General features: G+C 47.4%; 1 long non-coding RNA gene across 3 annotated transcripts in view; it reads right to left on the bottom strand.

Moving 5' to 3' along the window:
- LOC106025664 (uncharacterized) overlaps positions 1-10,843 on the bottom strand; it is a 32,367-nt gene extending 21,524 nt beyond the window's left edge. For all 3 annotated transcript variants that reach the window (XR_010042730.1, XR_010042729.1, XR_010042728.1), the window contains exons 1-2: positions 9,750-10,843; positions 9,100-9,633 (exon numbers count right to left, since the gene is read on the bottom strand). This is a non-coding gene — a long non-coding RNA (uncharacterized LOC106025664). The remainder of the gene's footprint in view (positions 1-9,099; positions 9,634-9,749) is intronic.
- Between the last annotated feature and the right edge of the window lie 8,285 nt (positions 10,844-19,128).

Genomic DNA, 19,128 nt, shown 5'->3' with positions numbered 1-19,128 from the left:
ACACTCAAAGCACTTTGGGGGGCTTGTGGCAGAATGGAAAATCCTAAAATATGATTCTTTCAGCTAGAGTAGCTTAGAATCTCCCTAGAGAGACAGGAAAACATATATTCAGAAAATAAAATGGCCAAGCTGGGTAGCAACAGTGCCAAATGTCACTTGAATTGATATTCAGTACTGCTAGACATGGTAGCACACACCTGTAATCTCAGCACTTGAGAAGCTGAGGCAGGAGGATTGCTGTGAGTTCAAGGCTAGCTTGAATTACATATTTTAAAATCCTATCTCAAAACAAAATTCAAAATAAAACAAAACAAAAGCTTTCCAGTCTCAGGTTCCAAATTGGAACACTGGAGTTGCAGTCTAGCAACCACTTTTAAACCAGAAATAGGAAGCTTTCTGGATCCTGGAAAGAAAGCAGGTCTTCCAGAGTCCCATCTGGAATGATGGGATCATTCCAGAGTCCCATCTGGTAGGACCACGATGAGAGAGAAGCTCCCTGGCTTGGGAAACAGCATGAATGAGGGTTTCTTTGGTACTCACTGTATTTTAAGAGGCTTATGCCCAAACCTGATCATTTCACTCCACACTTAAAATGCTCTAATGTCCTCACATCCTCAATACCAAAGGCCCTAGCAAAGCATGCAGCATGTTCACTATTTCGCTCTGACTTGTCACATAAGTTAGGGATGCTTTCAGCTGCAAGTAAGAGACCATTCAATGTGCAGTAGCTTCTCAAGCTCTGGGTCACCGTCCAGTCAACAGGACTTACAAAAATGCTATTTTAGCTGGGCATGGTGGTGTAATCTGTGCATCTGTAATCTCCGCACTTGGGAAATTGAGGCAGGAGAATTGCTGTGAGTTCCAGACCTGCCTGGGCTACAAAGTGAGCTCAAGACCAGCCTGAAGTGCATGGCGAGACGCTATCTCAAAAAAAAAAAAAAAAAAAAAAAAAAAAAAAAAAAAAGAAAAGAAAAGAAAAGAAGCAGATTCTGAATTTAGGAATTTTAAAGTCTGAGGTAGCTGAGATTCTGCATTTCCAACATGCTTTCCTTCATTCTGACCCCTGGTTTTGGATCTGTAGTAGTGAGAGCTTCAGAATGGAGACTTGTCTCTTCATGTAACAAAGACTGCCAAAGTTGTTCTAGATTTCCTTTCCAAGACCAACGCCGGGGCCCTGAGATTGACAGATCGGGGACTGTCTACTTATGGCCCACAAGCCATGTGTGGCTCAATAACTATTTCTGTAAATAAAGTTTTATTGGAACACAGTCATGCTCATTTATTAGGGACTGCCTGTGGCTACTTTTTCTTGCCTGTGACTACTTTCAAGCTGTAATGGCAAAGTTGTGACAGAAACCCAAATCCATAAAACCGAACATGTTTACCCTTACTTGGGCCTCTATGAACAAAGTTCACTGACTCATAACTCAGACATCACACTTCACATCTGTGCACGAATGCTCCCCTAATCTCAGAGGGGCTTGGAGAGCAAGGAAGAAAAGGACCAAGAGACCCTGTCTCTAGCACATCCCTCACGGGCTTCTCTCACCCTGTCACGTGACTCATCTTTCAACTATGGCAACTGTGGGCAGACCCCAAGGACTTCCTGCTTCACAGTGGCTCCAGAAAGTGCTGCGTGTGTCCGGAGGACAGAGAGGGTCACAGGCAGACTGCAGGCCAGGAACAACATGAAGGCTGGCAGCTGGGCAGGTAGCCGCGGGTCACATAGAGGGAAGCCTCAGGGTCCAAGCTGAGGGGCTTCCACTCACTAATCAGAAGACTTCTAAAAAGCATGGGCTCAGTTTGACATCCCACCCATCCATCTCTGCTAAATCTGCACAGAATGGCCCTTTTATAAGTCAGTTAGGACCGAATGTGGTAGCTAAACAAAAACTTAGTTTCTCACAGTTCTGGAAATTAGGTTCCCAGTGAGCCCTGTCTTGCTGGCTTTAAGAGGCCTTCACTTTGTGCCACGTGTGACCTCTTTTTTACGCACAAGCAGAGAGCAAGGGACATCTCAGTGTCTCTTCTTCATACAAAGACACCGGACCCTACCTTACGATGCCATTAACCCTCAGTTGTCTCCAAATACAGGCATATTTGTAGGTTGGGTTTTAACATGTGCTGGGGAAGTGCATAACTAGTCTATAGCATCTGGTGGAGGGGGCTTTTAGGCAAGCAGATGAATTACACTGCCTAGGAGATATCGGAGGCCAAACATTTGAGGACCTGACTGGAGGGTTGGGACATAGGAACAGAAAAGAAGGAATTGGTGACCAAAGAGAGGCTTTAAGAAAAAGGTCAGTAGGCTAAATTACTTCAGGTCAATGAGTATCCCCAGTCTCAATAGCTGTGTTCAAAGCCTGGTGATTAAGCAATGTAGCCAGTTTTTTAAAAAGTGAAGATGGAAAAGAAAGATCTTTGAATATGATGGTTTGGGATCTATTTAGTTAAAGAGACTGTGTCTATCCAGGTGTATTTGAAAGATGACTAATTCATCTTCTCTTAAGTAAATGCTAACTAACATACCTGTTGTCAAAAAGTTGTCAGTGTTGGTGTGAGCATGTGTGTGTGTGTGAAAAGTCATCATCCCCTAAAACCCCTTTATAACAGTGATTGTCAGTTTCTTCATTACATAACCCCAACTGTGCATGTTAGGACTTAACCCACAAGGCTAGTATGGATCTTAAAGGCACTAACTCTAAGCTACAATGGAAGTGAGCTTAATGTTTTGTTCCAAAAGTGTTTACTCATCTTCTTTCTTTGCTTTTGTTTCCTTCAGTTTTCTATAAATGTTGGGAAAGTAGATGAGCCAGCGTTCTGAGAAGAAGCATGCTGTATAGACGGCCTGGAGACACTGGCAGATAAGAAAGTCCCATATGAGAACTCCAAAGAAGGAAATCTGACCCCACATGCACAGCAACTTCCTCACCAGAGGCTGGGACCAGAGCATTTTCTGCTCCTGGCCGCTGCTGTCTCCCAGCTCCCACAGGCCCTCCTGGGAGGAGGTGCATCACATGGAGAAGAAAGGAGCAGGTCTAATGTCTGGCATACCATGTGCAAGCCCCACTGCCAGGCCCTCTTCCTGAGTTGTGTGGGGTGGGGTGCAGTATGCCTGGAGTGTGGTGATGCAGTGAACTTGAGGTGACAGCGACTTGCTGGGTGAAGACACTCCGAATGGCAATTAAGAACAGACTGGCAGGGTTGAATCGGGGCAGTACCCAACCCGCACCTCAAGTAGGTGAGTGTATTTGTACCCTAGTGTCCCATCGGGAGCATAGCTTCTAACAGTTCTTCCCTGAGAAGGGGGCGGTCTCAGGGATTAAGTGACCTGATGCAGTACAGCTCTCCATGCGGGCGCTGGCATGTAAAGGACATATGGTATCATGATTAACCAGCCTGCTGCCTACTAGACAGGGCAGCTCCTCATCACCATGGCAACACCTTTCTCCCGTTTACACTGGGGTCCGTGCTCCTTGTGTGCCAATCAGGCCACTGCAGAGCAGCCCTCATGGTGTTCACTTTGACCCAGGTTGACCCAGCATCTGACGCATCTCCAGTTTGAATGATATCCTGCACTTAATGTCACAACAGTCAGGAGCCCTTGTCCATTTCCAGGATTCACATGGTCCACTGGCTTCCACCTGCTGTGGGCTCAGCATGACTCAGCAGAGGAAGGGCATCAAGCCTAGGAGCCCAGGTCCCTCAGCCAATTAGAGCTGCAGCGACAGATGCCACAGACTAAGCGGCTACAGCAGTGAGTGTCTATATCCTCAGCCCTGGAGGCTGAAGAGCCTGAGGTACAGGTGCAGCGCATTCAGAGCTGATCGAGGGCCCCTGCAGATGGCCACCTCCCTGCTGTATCTTTCCAGGGCTGAGAGAAACCTCTCTTGTGGCTGCTCTTAAAAGGTTACTACTTTCCCACAGGCATGACCTGACTACCTTCTAACAGCCTCACTTCTAATACCACCCCGGGGCATTGGAACCTCAACATGCGAGCGTATGCAGAAGAAGGGAGACACACACATGTAGCCTGTAGTGCAGGCTACCAACACCAAATGACAGGTAACTGTGCCTGTCCTGGGCACTGTTACCCCTGCTATCTTCATGAGTCCATGCAGCAGTGACAATGCCTACTGAGTTTGCATTTGAGCTCAAGCTCAGTGTTCTTCAAATCCATTAGTTGTAAACAAATCCCTTCACAAGGTGCCAGCCGAGAGGGGAAGCCACCTCCAGTACACAAAGTGGTAAGCAGGGAGTCAGTGAGACCCGGTGCTGTCTTCAAAGGACAGCCTTTTGCAATGTCTGCAAGACACTGGTGACCTCATCCCAGCTTCCAAGAGGCAAGTCCCAGCCTGGCACTGCTGGGGCAACGACCTGAGGCCAAGGCCCTACAGAAGGTGATTACTCAGATTCCAGAGGGAAAGCCATTGCCCAAGAAGGCAGGCAGAGATGCCTTTCCTTTTGCTGGCCTCTGAAGAGATCCTTGTGATGTTGGATGACAAGGACAGATGTTGTATGGCTCTCAACAAGACAGATGTCAGAATTAATGTTGTTCTATGGAGAAAGAAGCACATGGACAACCAGAAGGAGAAGTTCTGTGTAGACAGGTATGGTGATCAATGAAGACACACACTGGTGCTTATGGTACACAGCAGGAACTGAACTGGCTGGTGAGCAGGAGCAACTGGGGACTAGTGCTTTATCATGCATCTCAGAACCATTAGTCACCCAATGCAGGAGCACCTAGGCAGATGAGATCCGCACCCCAAACCCATCACTTTGCTGGGTCTTCTGCCCTGTGCCAACCCTTCCTGATATACAACAGTCAAATTTCCTTCCTAGATAATATTAGAAAACCAAGCAAGGCAGAAGTTACCCTTTAACATGATCAGAGACATTAAATGATTTTACATTTTGTAAAAAAAAAAAAAAAAAAAAAAAAACCCATTAGTCGCTGACTCTTTTTGAGAATGAATCCGACGCATACATTCAGCACAAAGAACAAACCAAGCATTTACTTCTCAGGATGACCCAGCACATATGTGTACAAGCATTGATTTTACAATGCCATGTCCTTGATAGGAAATCATGCTGGGTAGGCAGTGGTTAAACTACATTGAAAATTTATTTGCTGTGTCAATTACACAATGACTACTTTTCACTGTGAAATTCTGTATGGGCTGCTTATGCTGTACCAAGTTGACAGAATTAGCCTAAGAAGAATTGTTCTGGTCCCCTCCTCTGAAGAAGGTGATGTAAGGCTTGAAGCTGACCTGACTCTCCCAGCCCCCAATCTACTTGCCAGCAGAGAGGCTACTGTCTGCAGGGAACTCAGCACCAGGGCTGCCATCAGTAGGCACAGGATGTCGTAAAGGAGATGAGACAGGACAAGGAATTTTGCAGGCCCTGGACATCTGGAGACGTCAAGGACTTTACCCACTCAGATGCAAGGCGGCCAGAGAACTTTGACTGCAGATGTTTATTAAAGTCTTCCTGCTTGGTCCCCTGCCTTCTTTCAACCCCCACAAAACAGCTCGCTTCTCTGTGTCACCGACAGACAGCCTTTCCACCTTGTGTCGGCCTGTACTCAGGCACAATAAATTCCACACCATGTTGCCTTTACACAGGCCTGCTGGTCTCGATGGTCTCTGCCTTGCACCATTTGCTACAAGCAACAGTCTTTTGTGAGAAGGACAGACACTCTAGAGCCTTCCCAACATGCATCCAAATTCGTCTTCCTCTTCCTCTGAGTAGGCTAATCTGGATGGAAATTCAGACTTCAGGAGGGTATTATTCACTCTTTGGGAGTCCATGTAATATCAGAATCTTTCTCTTGTACTTTCTAGCATAGGAAGTAGTAGGAAAAGTTCAAGAAGCCTGAAATAGTAAATTGTCCTTTTGTTTCCTTTCTTTTGCGTGTGTGTGTGTGTGTGTGTGTGTGTGTGTGTGTGCGCGCGCCCTTGACATTGAGCTACATCTCCAGCCACTTATTTTTTATTTTTAGCTGGGCATGGTGGCACATGCCTATAATCTCAGTGCTTGGGAGGCTGTGACAGGAGGATCACTGCAAGTTCAAGGCCAGTCCTAGGTCACGCTGCTTCTTCTGAATCCTCTTTCCGTATCCAGGTCCCACTCAGCATGTCTTCATACCTAGGCTGTGAGGTCAGGTTTGGAATGGCTCCAGCCAGTGAATTATTACTTCCACTATGGATTCCCCTCGAGTTAACTCTGGCCATCAGCTGCTCTCCAAGGGTAGGAAGGCTTCCTCCACAAAATGCGGAGACAAGGGATTCTTCGTTTCCGTGCTACTTGCCTTTCTAGACCCTCCCACTGGCCCCTAACCTTCCCTCTCTACTGAGGAAGTGGGAAGGAGCTCAAAGAGTGCTCCTCAGCTGCTCCTCCTCCTTCTCTTTACCCAGCAGATTTCAGTTCACACCTCAGGAAGAAGTTAGCGCCTGTCTCCCTTGCTGCTATTCACTGGAGATGCCAGTTCTTTAAGCTGGTGTAGCGGTTCCCCATCGTCTTTCTCTGCTTTTCCCTGACTTCCCAAGGCTCTTGTGGCTGTAGGGGGTCAGCTGGGAGGGAGTGAATGATCCTCAGGAGAAGAAGGACCATGTCCACTGTGAACACTTTCCCTTTTTAGAAGAAAACAGGTCCAGGTCGCTTGTTGGACACTTGGGTATGCCTAGAAGAGATGCACAGAGCTAGAAGTGAGGTATTCCAGGGCTCACGGAAGGCTTCAGGTGCCATTATCTGCCCCTTCCCCCGACCAAGATTCAATGTCCCAAGACAGATCTAGGAGTCACCAGGGCTCATCTGAGGAGGGCTGAGTCTTCAGGATAGTCTTGCAGTCTTGACAGAAATATAGGCTCCCCAAAACCTTCTGTTCTCTAACCTAGCCTCAGAAGAAACTGATCTGTGACAGTTACGTGTATGAGTGAAAGAGGAGTCAGAAGAGGTGAGACCCTGGAGGACAGCCTCACCCAACGCTGTGAGACGCACGACCTCAGTAGACCAGTAAGTCACCTTTTTATATATCTGTAAGTAAATGGGGTGTTTTTAAGAATATAATTATTTCAGGTTAAGCATTTTCTTTTATATATTAAATATATATCTTTCCTTTAAAAAAAAAAGTTCAAGGCCAGCCTGGGCTACAAAGTGAGCTCAAGGTCAGCATGAATTGCATAGTGAAACTCTTGGTCTCAAAAAGACAATATATATATATATATATATATATATATATATATATTAAAACAGGGTCTGGCTGAGTCCCTAAACCATCTATACCGGATGGACTCTAATTTATAATCCCCTTGCCTTGGCCACCCAAGTTCACAGCACCACACCTAACTTTTCTTTGTTTTTTTTCAATGAGGATAAGCTAGAAGCTGAGTTCTGCAGAAGAGTGGGCCAATGTTTATTCCTAGCAAACTTCCTGAATTTATTAAGCACATAGCTTCAGGGTAATTTATGTAGTTTTCCCTCGGGGCCAATGTGGGTTTTTAGAAACCTGAAAATCCCAAATTAGAGCCCTGGAGTTTCTTGGGGTGATGCAATGTGCTGGCCTTTTTGACAGAGGTGTATTCGTGAAGCCATCGCACCGCGGCCTCGCAGCTGCCTTGACGCTGCCTTCCCTCGCAGTCTCCGGCTCCCAGAGTTCCTTCCCTCCTGCTGGCTCTGACTTCCTGTGAGGATGCTGACCCCCCCCCCTTCAGCACCCCTTATAGTAGTGACATGTTTTGAGGCTGCTGCACTGATGGGTCTCTCGTTTCCTTCTCCCATATATCATGCTCCCCACCAGCCGCGAGCCATTCTCCACCCGAGGGAGGGTAAGTGATGCCAAAGCATGCCGTGAATTGGGTGCGGTGGCCGTGCCTGTAATGCCAGTCTTCTGGGAGGATGAAGTGGGAGAGTTGCAAATTTATGCCTAGACTAGGAAACTTGGCAACTGAGTGAGACTTTGTCTCAAAATAAGATTTCAAACAAACAAACAACAAAACACACACCGCTGAGGAAGTAGCTCAGTGCAAAAGGTCCTGGGTTCGATCCCCACTCCCAGATGTGTAAGCTGCCCCTTAAGGGAAGGAATATGCATAGGCCTATAGAAACAACGGGTCGTGGCACATCTTAGAGGCTGCTGTGTCTGCGTGGAGGGACCACGGCACAGAAGTCCCCCTGTACCACACCGAGTGCTCCACTGTGTGCTGGGTCTGCAGTCTCCCGGGAAGATGCTAGAATGATGAGCAGAAGGCACCAGGCACCCTGGTTCGCTCGGGTCTTGCTCCTACACCAGCCCCACCACATGAGGCGCGTTCATCACAGCAATGCACCAGGAGAGAAAGGTGCGGCTGGAGGCGCACAGTGCAATGGGAATGAAGAGGAAACAGACCAGACCTGGCGGGGCATCTCACAGCTGTCAGGCTGCCGACAGCCGGCCTTCCTTCCTATTAAAGCAGGTTCTCCTTAAAGTCTGAAACTATGACTCTCCCGCGGCACAGATTTTATTAGCTGAAGTTATGAGGCAACTGATAAGATGGTGCAATCCATTCAAAGAGAATTTACACACATGCATATCCAGGAAGACTGGAATGAACACAAAAAGGACGGTTCCCCTCCATAGACAATATTAACTTCAGCTCCACGGAACACAAATGAGATTCCCAAGATTCATTTGGTGTGCTCAGTATTGTCATCTGAAGACGTGTAAAATAGTTCAAAGGCAAGGAAAAGCTGAAATAACCCAGAAGGGAGTTGTGCTCTAGATAGGATTATCACCTTTTTTGCTCATTTCAGAACCTTTCACAATCTTTTCCAATGTCTGCTAATAAAGAGTAGGGGATTCTATTTTTTTCTTGAAACAGGGTCTTTTCATGTATTTCAAGGTGACCTTGAACTCAATATGCTAGTCTGGCCTCAGACGCTCAGCAGTCCTCCTGCCTCAGCTTCCAAGGGACAGTATTACAGGTGTGCACCATCACACCTTCCCCTAAGAGTGAGAGCTCTTCTGGAGGTCTAAGCAACTTATAGAAACTGAAATTAAATTTCATTTGCATATTTTAGAATAATATGTACATTTACACCCGTATATGAACTCACCTCTAGTGACACTGTTGCCATCTGTCATTCATGTCCTCCAGTTGAGTTACTGCTCTTGGAGGCCTTGCAGAACTGAGTGAGATACCCAGAGCCAAGGCCTCTGAAAATGTGATGCAGCACCCTGCAGGGCCCCCCACAGCTAGCACTGCCAGGGTCTAGACTGGGACAGATGGACAGATGACTGCTCCTGCTGAGTGCCAGCCTCGTATGTCCTGGAAACCCATCTTGGGGAAGTGTCCTTTAGATTCTTCTCAGAGCTCCTTTCCCTGGAACCCTGACAGCTGCAAGCCCAGCTAAGAGACAGGAAATGATGATTAGGCAGCCTGCATTGTCATTAGCTGACAGTAAAATCCTCTCTGTGATGCTTTTTCTAACCATCCATCAATCGATCCATGCAGTCTTCCAATAAGTCAGCCTGACCAGGTACTCGGCTTGTTGAAAATTAGCAGGAAGCTCTAATTCCATCATCTGACACCTTTGCAGGGATTTTGGTCTCAGGGAAACAGAACCACTTCTCTGGGAAGCAGCAAGATGCTAGAGGCAAAGAAACTCAAACTCCGTTGGTGCTTTGTGAAATATGGGGACATTAATTCCCACCACCCGACTCCCACACTGATTAGGAACCTGCCCGGTAAATAATCATCACTCACCAGATGTCCACCACACCTGCCCTGGGCTAGGTCTCAGATTCAGGCCAACTGCTGGCGACATTCTCTCCTTCGCCCTGAACAATCTTATTTTATTTCCTTGTAAGTCATTCATGCCAAGTTCACATTCCCACTCCTTCTCTGGTTAACCAGCATGACGGCACCCTCTATTTTCCTTTAAGTAACATTATAGTCACAATCCTGCTGGCCTATTTATAGCTTGATCAGCATAACTGCTTGAGCTATAATCTCATTACTCCCTTCCGCTGGATACTCACCGGAAATGATTTCATTTATTTTTTAGGTTTTATCACTTCCTTCTTGGTTCCACTAAGGTTTGAATTTGGACTCGTCACCTCCTCCAGAATCTGCTCCCCTTTTTTTTCCTGACTCCCTTGATTTCCTCCTTTTTTTCTCACCATGTCTGTGATTGGTATGGGCAGCCCACTGCCTGCTGTGTTTACATCTGGGACCCTGTCCAGCTGCTCATTGTTCTACGAACACTTATGGCTTATCAGGCAGGGCAAAGGGTGGGGACAGAATGACCCCCAGAAGTTCACAGCTGAGCTTAGGAGCCAAAAAGAGACAGATATTTAGCTCAGCATAAGAAATCACTTATTCTTGTTAATGTATATTACAAAAGATGAATGGGCTCTTCCAGGAAAGGCTGGACTCCTTAGTACATGGCTTAAGTGGTGGTGCAAGGCCTTGCCATGAGTAGCAGAGGACAAACAATAGCTTCGAAGCACCTGGGTTCCTGAGGGTGAGAAGCAGGAGAGAGGTCACTGGGGACAAGTGATTAAAAGGGACTCCTTTATCCTTGTTTTGTTTTGTTTTGAGACAGGCTCTCCCTACATAGTTCAGCCTGAGGGCCAGGATTACAGGTGTGCACCACTGATCTGGCTAGTCTTACTTTGACCTTACTATTTCCATAGCACTAACAGACATCTACTCTGTGACTCCCATAGGACTCCAAGAATTGAAATGAAATTTTGGTATGAGAGCACAGAATTTAAATTCATAACCTTTATCATTAAATAAATATTTATCTGATGTCGACACTGTAACATGTGTATGAATAGCTGAAGGCCATGCATAGAACACCACACACAATGGATGGGGCTCCCTTGGCCACGGAAGCTGTGCTGGTTTGTGGCTCTGGAAGACTTCTTGTTTAATTTAAAGACTAGCAAAATCCCTCCCTGTTCAGCTCCTTTAAATTAAAATGAAAAGTTCCTCTGATCTCGATCTTTAACACCCTGTGTTTGCAGCCTGATAAATGTCTGTACCACACTCCTGGGCACCTAAGGACCTGTCAGCAGCGCAGTGCTGTCTGTGTGTGTTCCCCCACATGTTTGAGATATTAAGTTACTTGCCCCAGGGCAAGGATTAGCTTCAGATTCTCTTGAAGTCTAGCAGGGAGCCAAATATATGAAATGCTTATAAAGATGTTCATAAAAATGACAAAGAGGGGACTTTCCTTCGTGCAGCCGTGTCACTTCTCAGCCTCGGCTCAGTGTGAGGTGAAGGACACAGTGTTCTGTCAGGTCTGCAGTTTGTGGGAAGGAAAGAAGAAAGTACAGGACACGAAAAGACAGCCAAGCCTGGCTAGTGGTGCAAGGACCCTTATCTGAAAGGAAGATGACACTCCTAATGGTGAACGTGCTGAGGAAGTGTATTAGATAAAGCAGATTGTCATCTTTCATTTCAAAAGGGACCCGGCAACATGCCCAGCCATCGTATGTCAACCAGCACAGTGTTTTCCGGGCCCTGAGATAGGATACAAATGATTAGAAAGTTTCCCAGCAAGCTGTAACCACTGGTTATTCACCCAGTAAAGTGGAGCTGTATGATGCATGCACTGAATAATCTCCAGCATCTCAGCTGCAGCTGCTTCTGTTTGTAAGGTGTGGCAATGACCACTCTTATTGCCTGGCAACCTCCTGGAACATCAATAAGGCCAGCGTGTGACACCAGTGAAGGACATGGAATGCTGCATCATCTGCTTCAAAGGAAGGAATGGCAAAACCTGCACAGCGTCCCTCAAATGCTATAGGAGGCCGGCAGGTGGCAGGTCCCAAGATGTCTCGCCCGTATTATCAAGAAGCAGGAAGCAGCAGCTGGCCCTCACCCCGAGGCTGTCTGCTGTCTCTGTCCTGCTGGCCATGAGGCAGGCTTGACCAGAGGCCCTCCTGTAAAACCAGGGGGTGACATCACTTTTCTAGTGCTCTTTTGTGTCCTTCCCTCCCCTTTTGGTGTCCCCCAACTGGGACCAGCTTCAAGACCAGCTTGGTGGGGGCCAGGTCAAAATGAAAACCCGGGTTCTGTGACTCACCAAGCCAGGAAGAATTTCAAGGTGGCTCTAACCCTGGAAGAGGATTAGAGCAAGTGTGGGGCTGTGTGTGACCACATAGGTCATGTGGCTCCCAAGTCTGTGAAAAGCCTCTTCCTGGCTCCCCAAGGGACCTGTGTGTCCACAGGGCCCCACGCTGCCTCTCTCCTCTTCTTCCCCAGACAGAAAACTCTGCTGTCTACCTCTACTTGACTGCGCTTGTTTGGGACAAGGGCTGGTTGCAAACAGCAGTACAAAATAGTAAGTAGGGTCCCCCACACCTCAGTGCAGAGTCGCAGAGCCTGAAACCCGCTTCTGTGGGAAGGCGCTGGGTCTTCAGTGCCATGGCCCACCCTGTGCCTTCTCTAGCTGCGGTCTGGCCATCCATCTGCCTCACATTCATGGGACGCCACCTTCCTGCCCGCCAGGCCTCAAGCCTGCTGTTAGGGTGTGAACCTGAGTGAGGTTCGTCCCAGTCACTGAAGAGCTACCATCTCCAGAGACAAGCGGGGAAGGAGATGAGCACCCTACGGCAGCTACAGCAGCTCCAGTGACAGGGAAAAGGGACTCGGTGACCCTGGGGTGGGCGTCTCAGGTGAGGGCATGGAGACTGCAGGGCTTTCAATGCCACTGATCCCTCTAGCAAGGGAAGCACTAGGAGGCTGGAGACCGACTTGTAGGGAAACAGATGGCTGCTTTCCTTCCTAAGGTGGACTTGGGGCTGCTGCCTAACCTGTGCCACTCGATCTGTGCCATTCAGGGTACTCAGCCCCACGCAGCCATGCTTCCCCAGCGGCTCTCCTGGGGTCTTCCTCACCTCCCTCCGAAAGCCTCTCCTCTCTGCCCGTGAGTCCTTTTCCTAAGGAAGGCCTGATCCTGGATTTCCTTCTGTCTCTGCAGAACTCAGTGTGAGCAAGAGCCTCACTCAGTCCATGTGGCAAAAATCCCCAAACTTCAGTATCTGTCCTCAGCCCCCACCCTCATTATGTATCACCCTGGCCTGCCTTCAGCAAGAATTCTGCTGAGCCGCTCTGAGAATCCCCCTTTCCCTGGCACTTCCTCCTAGGAATTTTCCACACAAACTCCCACCCTCTCCCTGGCTTGAAGGCTCCCCTTGTCCTCGCTGGTGTGGGAGCTGAGCTGTGTCTCAGCCCTCAGCACACAGGGCCCTGCAGCCTGCCCCTGGCTCCTTCCGGAGCAGTTTTCCTCCCCATCTTGAAAAATGGCACAAAGACTTTGTTCTTTGACACCTCATCACCTGCTTTTCTCTCATCTGCAGGGATAAGACTCTACCACAGATTGTCTTTTCTTTTTTGTGGTTGTTTGTTTTGTTTTGTTTTGAATTTTTTTTAAGACAAGATTTCCCAAATAACTCAGGCTGGCCTTGAACTCAAACTTAGGACAATCTACCTGCCTCAGCCTCCCAAGTGCTGGGATGACAGCCATGCACCTCTGCCCAGCTTCATGAGTTGTCTTTTATTAAGAGAGGTGACTGTCCTGTCTTTCACACATTTCTGAGTCACCCATGACCTTCCTGGGTATGGACTTTTCTCCCAGTGGCCTCTATGGTGCAGAATGACCTGCTTGGTCACAGGATGCTCAGTGCCACAATCTGTGCTGACAGTGGGGCCTGAGCATCTGGGTGTCTTCAGCTCCTGCCAGGGACCTCAGGCTCCCTCCACTGGGATCTGGGCACCACACAGTGGCCTCAGAGCATAGAGCTTGGCGAGGATGATGAGGCCCACTGTTCTCGACCTCTCAGCCATGCTCTCTGAATCACACAGGTGGTGGAGCAGTCTAGGCACTGCATCTCTGCAAGGCCTGCAGGCCTCTGCCATTCCAGAACATTCTATGCTTCCTCAGCTTCCTCAGCTTTTGCCCTCCCCACCTAACTCCTTCGTGCCCAAGAGTTCTCTGCTCTCTCACTGCCTCCTCCCTGCCCTCCTCCGTTCATCTTCCTTGGGCTCTTCTTCCACTGTGAGCAGGGAACTTCCCCATATTCCGAATTCTTCCCAGATTTCTGATCTTTTTATTTGTTTCTTTCCTGAGACAAGGTCTTGCTGTGTAGTACAAACTGGCCTTGAACTCAACTATGTAGCCTCGAATTCAAGGCAATCCTCCTGACTCAGCCTCCCAAAAGCTGGGATTACAGGTGTATGCCATCGCGCTTGGTAACTTGTTGTGTTATGTATATTAATTTCTAAACCCAGAATTGAGCAGACATCTCCTCTATTCCAGTTGTCTCCATCTTCCTCCTCCCCAGGGCCAGAGTTTAGTGGTATAAGAACTCTTGAGGTAAAAGCTGAATTACTGGGAGACAAAAACAAAATGTAGTGAGAGGCCACACCATGTAAGAAGCCAAAATCTTACCTGGTAATCACTGGATATCAGGGTAGACTGCAGAAGAGGAGTAACACTGAACCCAAGCCAAAACTCAGATTCAGTTTTTGATTGTTCCAAGCAGTTGGAAATAGTTAGAAACTCAGAAGTTTCTTCTGTAAGTCTCACTTTACAGGTTTTTTTTTTTTAAAATAATCACAGATTTAGCCAAAGCGATTCTCATGCCAGGAATACAACAAATGGATGGAATTGGGAGTACTCATGGCTTTAGAACACAATCTTGTCCTTTGATCACAGTCACAAGGAGTCCACTTCTTTCTATTCTGGCACCAGCCTATCCTTGTAGACCTTGAACCCCCCTGGACAAGCTGAAAGATAGCTTTAAGGAGCATCAAAAACATCCAAGAATGTGATGGTAGAGGTCAGGAGGGGACTCATGATGTTTGATTTATTTATTTACTTAAATTTTTGAGACAGGGTCTCATAGTTTACACTGGCCTTAAACTCATGGCTATCCTCCTGCCTCAGCCTCCCAAGTGCTGGGATTACAGGGATGCGCCACCGCACCCAGCTTCAAAAGGTTTTAAATGAGATAGAACTTTGGAGGAGTGGAGAAGAGCCCAGGGAGCAATCAGGTATAAAAGAGAGGGATAAGAATGAGAGTCTTGATTCTGGCTGGCCTGACAAGAGAAACAATCGGCTAAAGTGTAAGAATCCTACTTGGTCCATGGTGTGCGGCATCTAGTTGGGGTAAAAGGCCCTGGTGTCCTATGGGTCTCACCATGAAGGGAACACTGTGACGCAGGGCATTTGAGCCATTTGATTGCTACAGCCTCCCCTCCAGCTGTTACTAGGCAGGGTCGGGAGTGGGGGTGTGGAATCTCCTTCTAGAGGTGCTTTCCAGGTTCTTTCTGTCCTACGCAAAGCATTGAACAAGCATAAACAGCAGCAAAATTTCACCTTCATGTGAATTTGGTAGAAAGGTAGGCAAAATTTTAAAATTACACCCAACAATGTAGACGGTCACCTCTTAGAGACAGGACAGCAAGCGCTTAATGGCAAGGTCCTTTTTTTATACTTCCCATGCCAGCTGCCATCCACGTCAGCCTATCAGAACCCTGCTCGGGTTCTCGCGAGAAGTAAGCGTGCGGGCTTTGGGAACAAATGTGCGTGTGTGTGGGGTCTCCTCCCACCTCCATTCCCGGCCAGCTTTAGCCACGTCTGGTCTTTCAGGCTGGCAGCTAGCTCACAGTGCTCACCCTTCAGAGCTGTCCTCATCCAGCAGTGACCTACTCGGTGAGTGTCCCTCTGCTTTGACTCTGTATCACCGTCTGTTCTTCTAGGGAACAGTGACCTCCTTGATGGTAGCAAATGTCATAGAAGTTCACTCCAGGACTCGCGGGTGACTTGGCTATGGAGAAAGCAGTGGACTCAGCACTTTTCCTGCTAACTGGGCTGCTTTATGGCAGAGCCTCTGGATACCGCGGGCCCCAAGTGAGGTCACCAGGAGTCCAGGTGGGACTGGACTGTTTTCCTGCCATGGACTGCAGTCTTCCCAGTGCTGTGGAGCACGTGATGATTCACTCTTGTCTTTGTTGCTTTAAATTAGAGAAACAGTATGGTCACCAGCAGTTCTTTATGCCCACACAACCACGGGGACACTCAAGCAAGCTGGAAATGGTGCTGATCGCCTTGAGCTCAGGCTGGCCTTGAACTCATGGTAACTGTCCTACATCAGTCTCCCAAGGATTAGGATTACAGCAGTGCCGCACCACATCTGGTTTGATTTTCTCAACCTTTTCCATTGAAATCATACCTTCAGGCTTCTTCTTTGAAAGGTTAGAATACCTAACTCACCAAAATACTGAAAAAAGTAGGCCTTTTTCAAATATCTTGAACAACTCACGTGTTTAAAGTTTATTCTTATATTTATTAGTTTTGCTATAGAAGGCATCCTCTTGCACCGTTTGTAAAAGTAAAAGCAAATCATTTGCTTAAAAAATATTTTTGAAGTTTGCAAAATAAATTATGTTTTGGTATTTTATAATGCTCACAAAATAATTACCTGGCAAAGCCAGGCATAGTGCCCAGGTCTGTGGTCCTCACAGTAGTCTGAGGCACGAGAGTCACCCCGAGTTCAAGGCCAGCCTGGGCGAGGTAGTGAAACCCTGTCTCAAACAAACACCACCAACAACAAAAAAACCCAAGTTTATTAACACACACAGTGCTTAGAATGCAGGAGAAACCTCAGGGATTACATCAGTGCAGCAGTTTAGAAGTTCAGCCGCTACAGGGTACTCAACAAAGAGTTTTGACCTTGGAGAGCAGTGCAGGCCGGAGTTGAGAGTGCAGGTCGGGAGCACAGGAAACCACAGAGCTGCTGGAGGGCAGGCGCCTGCCAGGAAGGAGAGCTCACGTCCTGGATGAGGCAGTGAAGCCAGCAGGCGGGCAGGGAGAAGTTTGCCTTCATCAGCTCTAATAGAGAAAAGGTTTCTAACCGAAGAGACATATGTTGGGAGGGCATACTCTTGTTTTTTTAGTTTTCTCTCCCATTTGTCCTGTTTTTCCCCTAGAGCACATTCTGACTTCTCCACCCCCTCCATGAAGCCCACCCACTTGCTGTCAACTTTGGTTGTGGCCTGTGGCTGCCACTTGTCCCACTCAGGTGAAGCAGCTCCTGAGGACACCCTGATAACCACCACCACAGCCAGTGAATTCTCAAGACCACAGCTAGGTACCCTCCATCCATTCTATCTCAGACACCACAGATATCTATGACATCTGCGCCCAGCTGAGTCAGACCTCACCCAGGACTTTCCTGTGTCTCCTTGGTGAACAGCTACCTTTCCCTGAGTCTCTGCTCACCTTCCGAGACCCTATTCTGTATCAAATTCTAAATGGTCATTTTCACTTAACATTTCACTTTAGTTCTCAAAACCTAGCAGAAGTTACACTGAACATGGTGCTGCACACCTGTATTCCCAGCCCTTGGGAGGCTGAGACAGGAGGATCAGAAGATATAGTTAGATATTAGAATGATTATCTGTTTAATTTCTGCACCTTGCTCTGCTGGTTGACGAGGCCAGGAAATGTCTGCTTCATCCCCACTGGCACCTGCAGGGCCTTGACTCACAGTGGGAATGCAGTGACTGTTTACTAAACTGATGAAGAATGGTTTAGGACAAGCTTTTAAAAATATATCTTTCAAAAACTACATAATAAACTTCCTTTCCCACTCATAAAGGAGGAAGTATTATGGGAACAGCAAAGGCCATGAACAAGTATGTGACCAGTCTGAGCAGCAGGACTAGGGATAGGGGGAGCAGGGGGCCAACTAGGGACCTGAGACTGTTCTGACCTGCTGCAGGAAGGCAGGGTCCAGGTCACAGGAAGGGGAAACTGAGGCAGAGCTGGAGCCTTTTGAATAGAGGCGGCAGAGACAGAAGTATCTGCATTTCCGGTGGAAGGGAAATCTCTTTGGCCTGAACACCTAAGGCTCCCTGATTGAGCACAGATGGGCCCATGGCCAGATCAACTTCCATGCATCTGCGGAGAGAAGAACTGCTGGAGCACTGTAAATTGAGCAATTTCTAAAGCTCACAGAAGGCCAGTGGTGATGCATGCCTGCAGTCCCAAGCACCAGGGAAGCCAAGGCAGGATGATTGTAGCAAGTTTGAGGCCATCCTGGACTGCATAGGGAGACCCTGTCTCAAAAACCTAACTAAATAAACAAGCTGATAGCAAGTAACCTAGTTACCTGCTTCATAATATGTAGCATTCTTTAAAGGAGAAAAACAAACTTCCAATAGTCAACAACATAGCATTTATAAGATTCAGCATTAAATAAAAGATTCATAAATATAGAAAAGAAAATCAATAGAATATGATTAAAAGGAAAATAATCAGGCAGTGGAAACAGCCAGTATCAATGACAGAACAGCATACAAGGGCTTTTAAATTACTGCACTGATGTTTATGTTTAAAGGAAAACATAAACACAGTGAGGTGAAATAAACAGTGTAACAAGGAACAGCTTGGATAATAAAGGGCTGGAAAACACACTACACAGAATGAGAAGTTTGCTAGTCAGACTTCTGGCAGATTAGGCACCGGGGAAGACAAGATCAGTGAGCCTGAAGACACAGTGATGCAAACCATTCAGCTCAATTACGAGAGAGATGTGAAGGCCACCAGCATAAGTAGTCCAAGTACAGTCCAAGTACAGTATCAAGCAGTCCAGTCTGTGTGATCGGAGTTGCAGGGAGGGAAAGGACGCATACAAATTACAAACACACATGTGTATCACACCAGTCTACATCATACTCCAATTGCTAAATATCTGAAATCAAAAATTTTACAGAAAATGGGAGCAAGGATCACGAAGACCAAACATCAAAAACAAGGCCGGTTTTAAGAAAATGACCTCCTGGCCCAGTGTGGTGGTGCACACCTGTAATTCCAACTCTCAGGAGGCTGAGACAGGAGGAGGATCATGGGGAGTTCAAGGCTACCTGGGCTACAAAGTGAGTTCAAAGCCAGTCTGATCTGCATGTGGAAACCCTGTCTCAAGAAAAAGACAAAAAGGCCAAAGATAAGTATGTGTTGAAAGAAAAAGAAAATTCCACCCTTAAAGTAGCAAAATAAGGGGCTGGGGATTTAGCTCAGCAGCATAAGCGCCTGCCTTGCAAGCGTGCAGTCATAAGTTTGATC

The sequence above is a fragment of the Cavia porcellus genome, unplaced genomic scaffold (assembly GCF_034190915.1).
Source record: "Cavia porcellus strain 051 isolate PalLab524CR breed Dunkin Hartley unplaced genomic scaffold, mCavPor4.1 scaffold_24, whole genome shotgun sequence".
Taxonomy (NCBI): Eukaryota; Metazoa; Chordata; class Mammalia; order Rodentia; family Caviidae; genus Cavia; species Cavia porcellus.
This window is presented reverse-complemented; position numbering and strand designations above follow the sequence as displayed.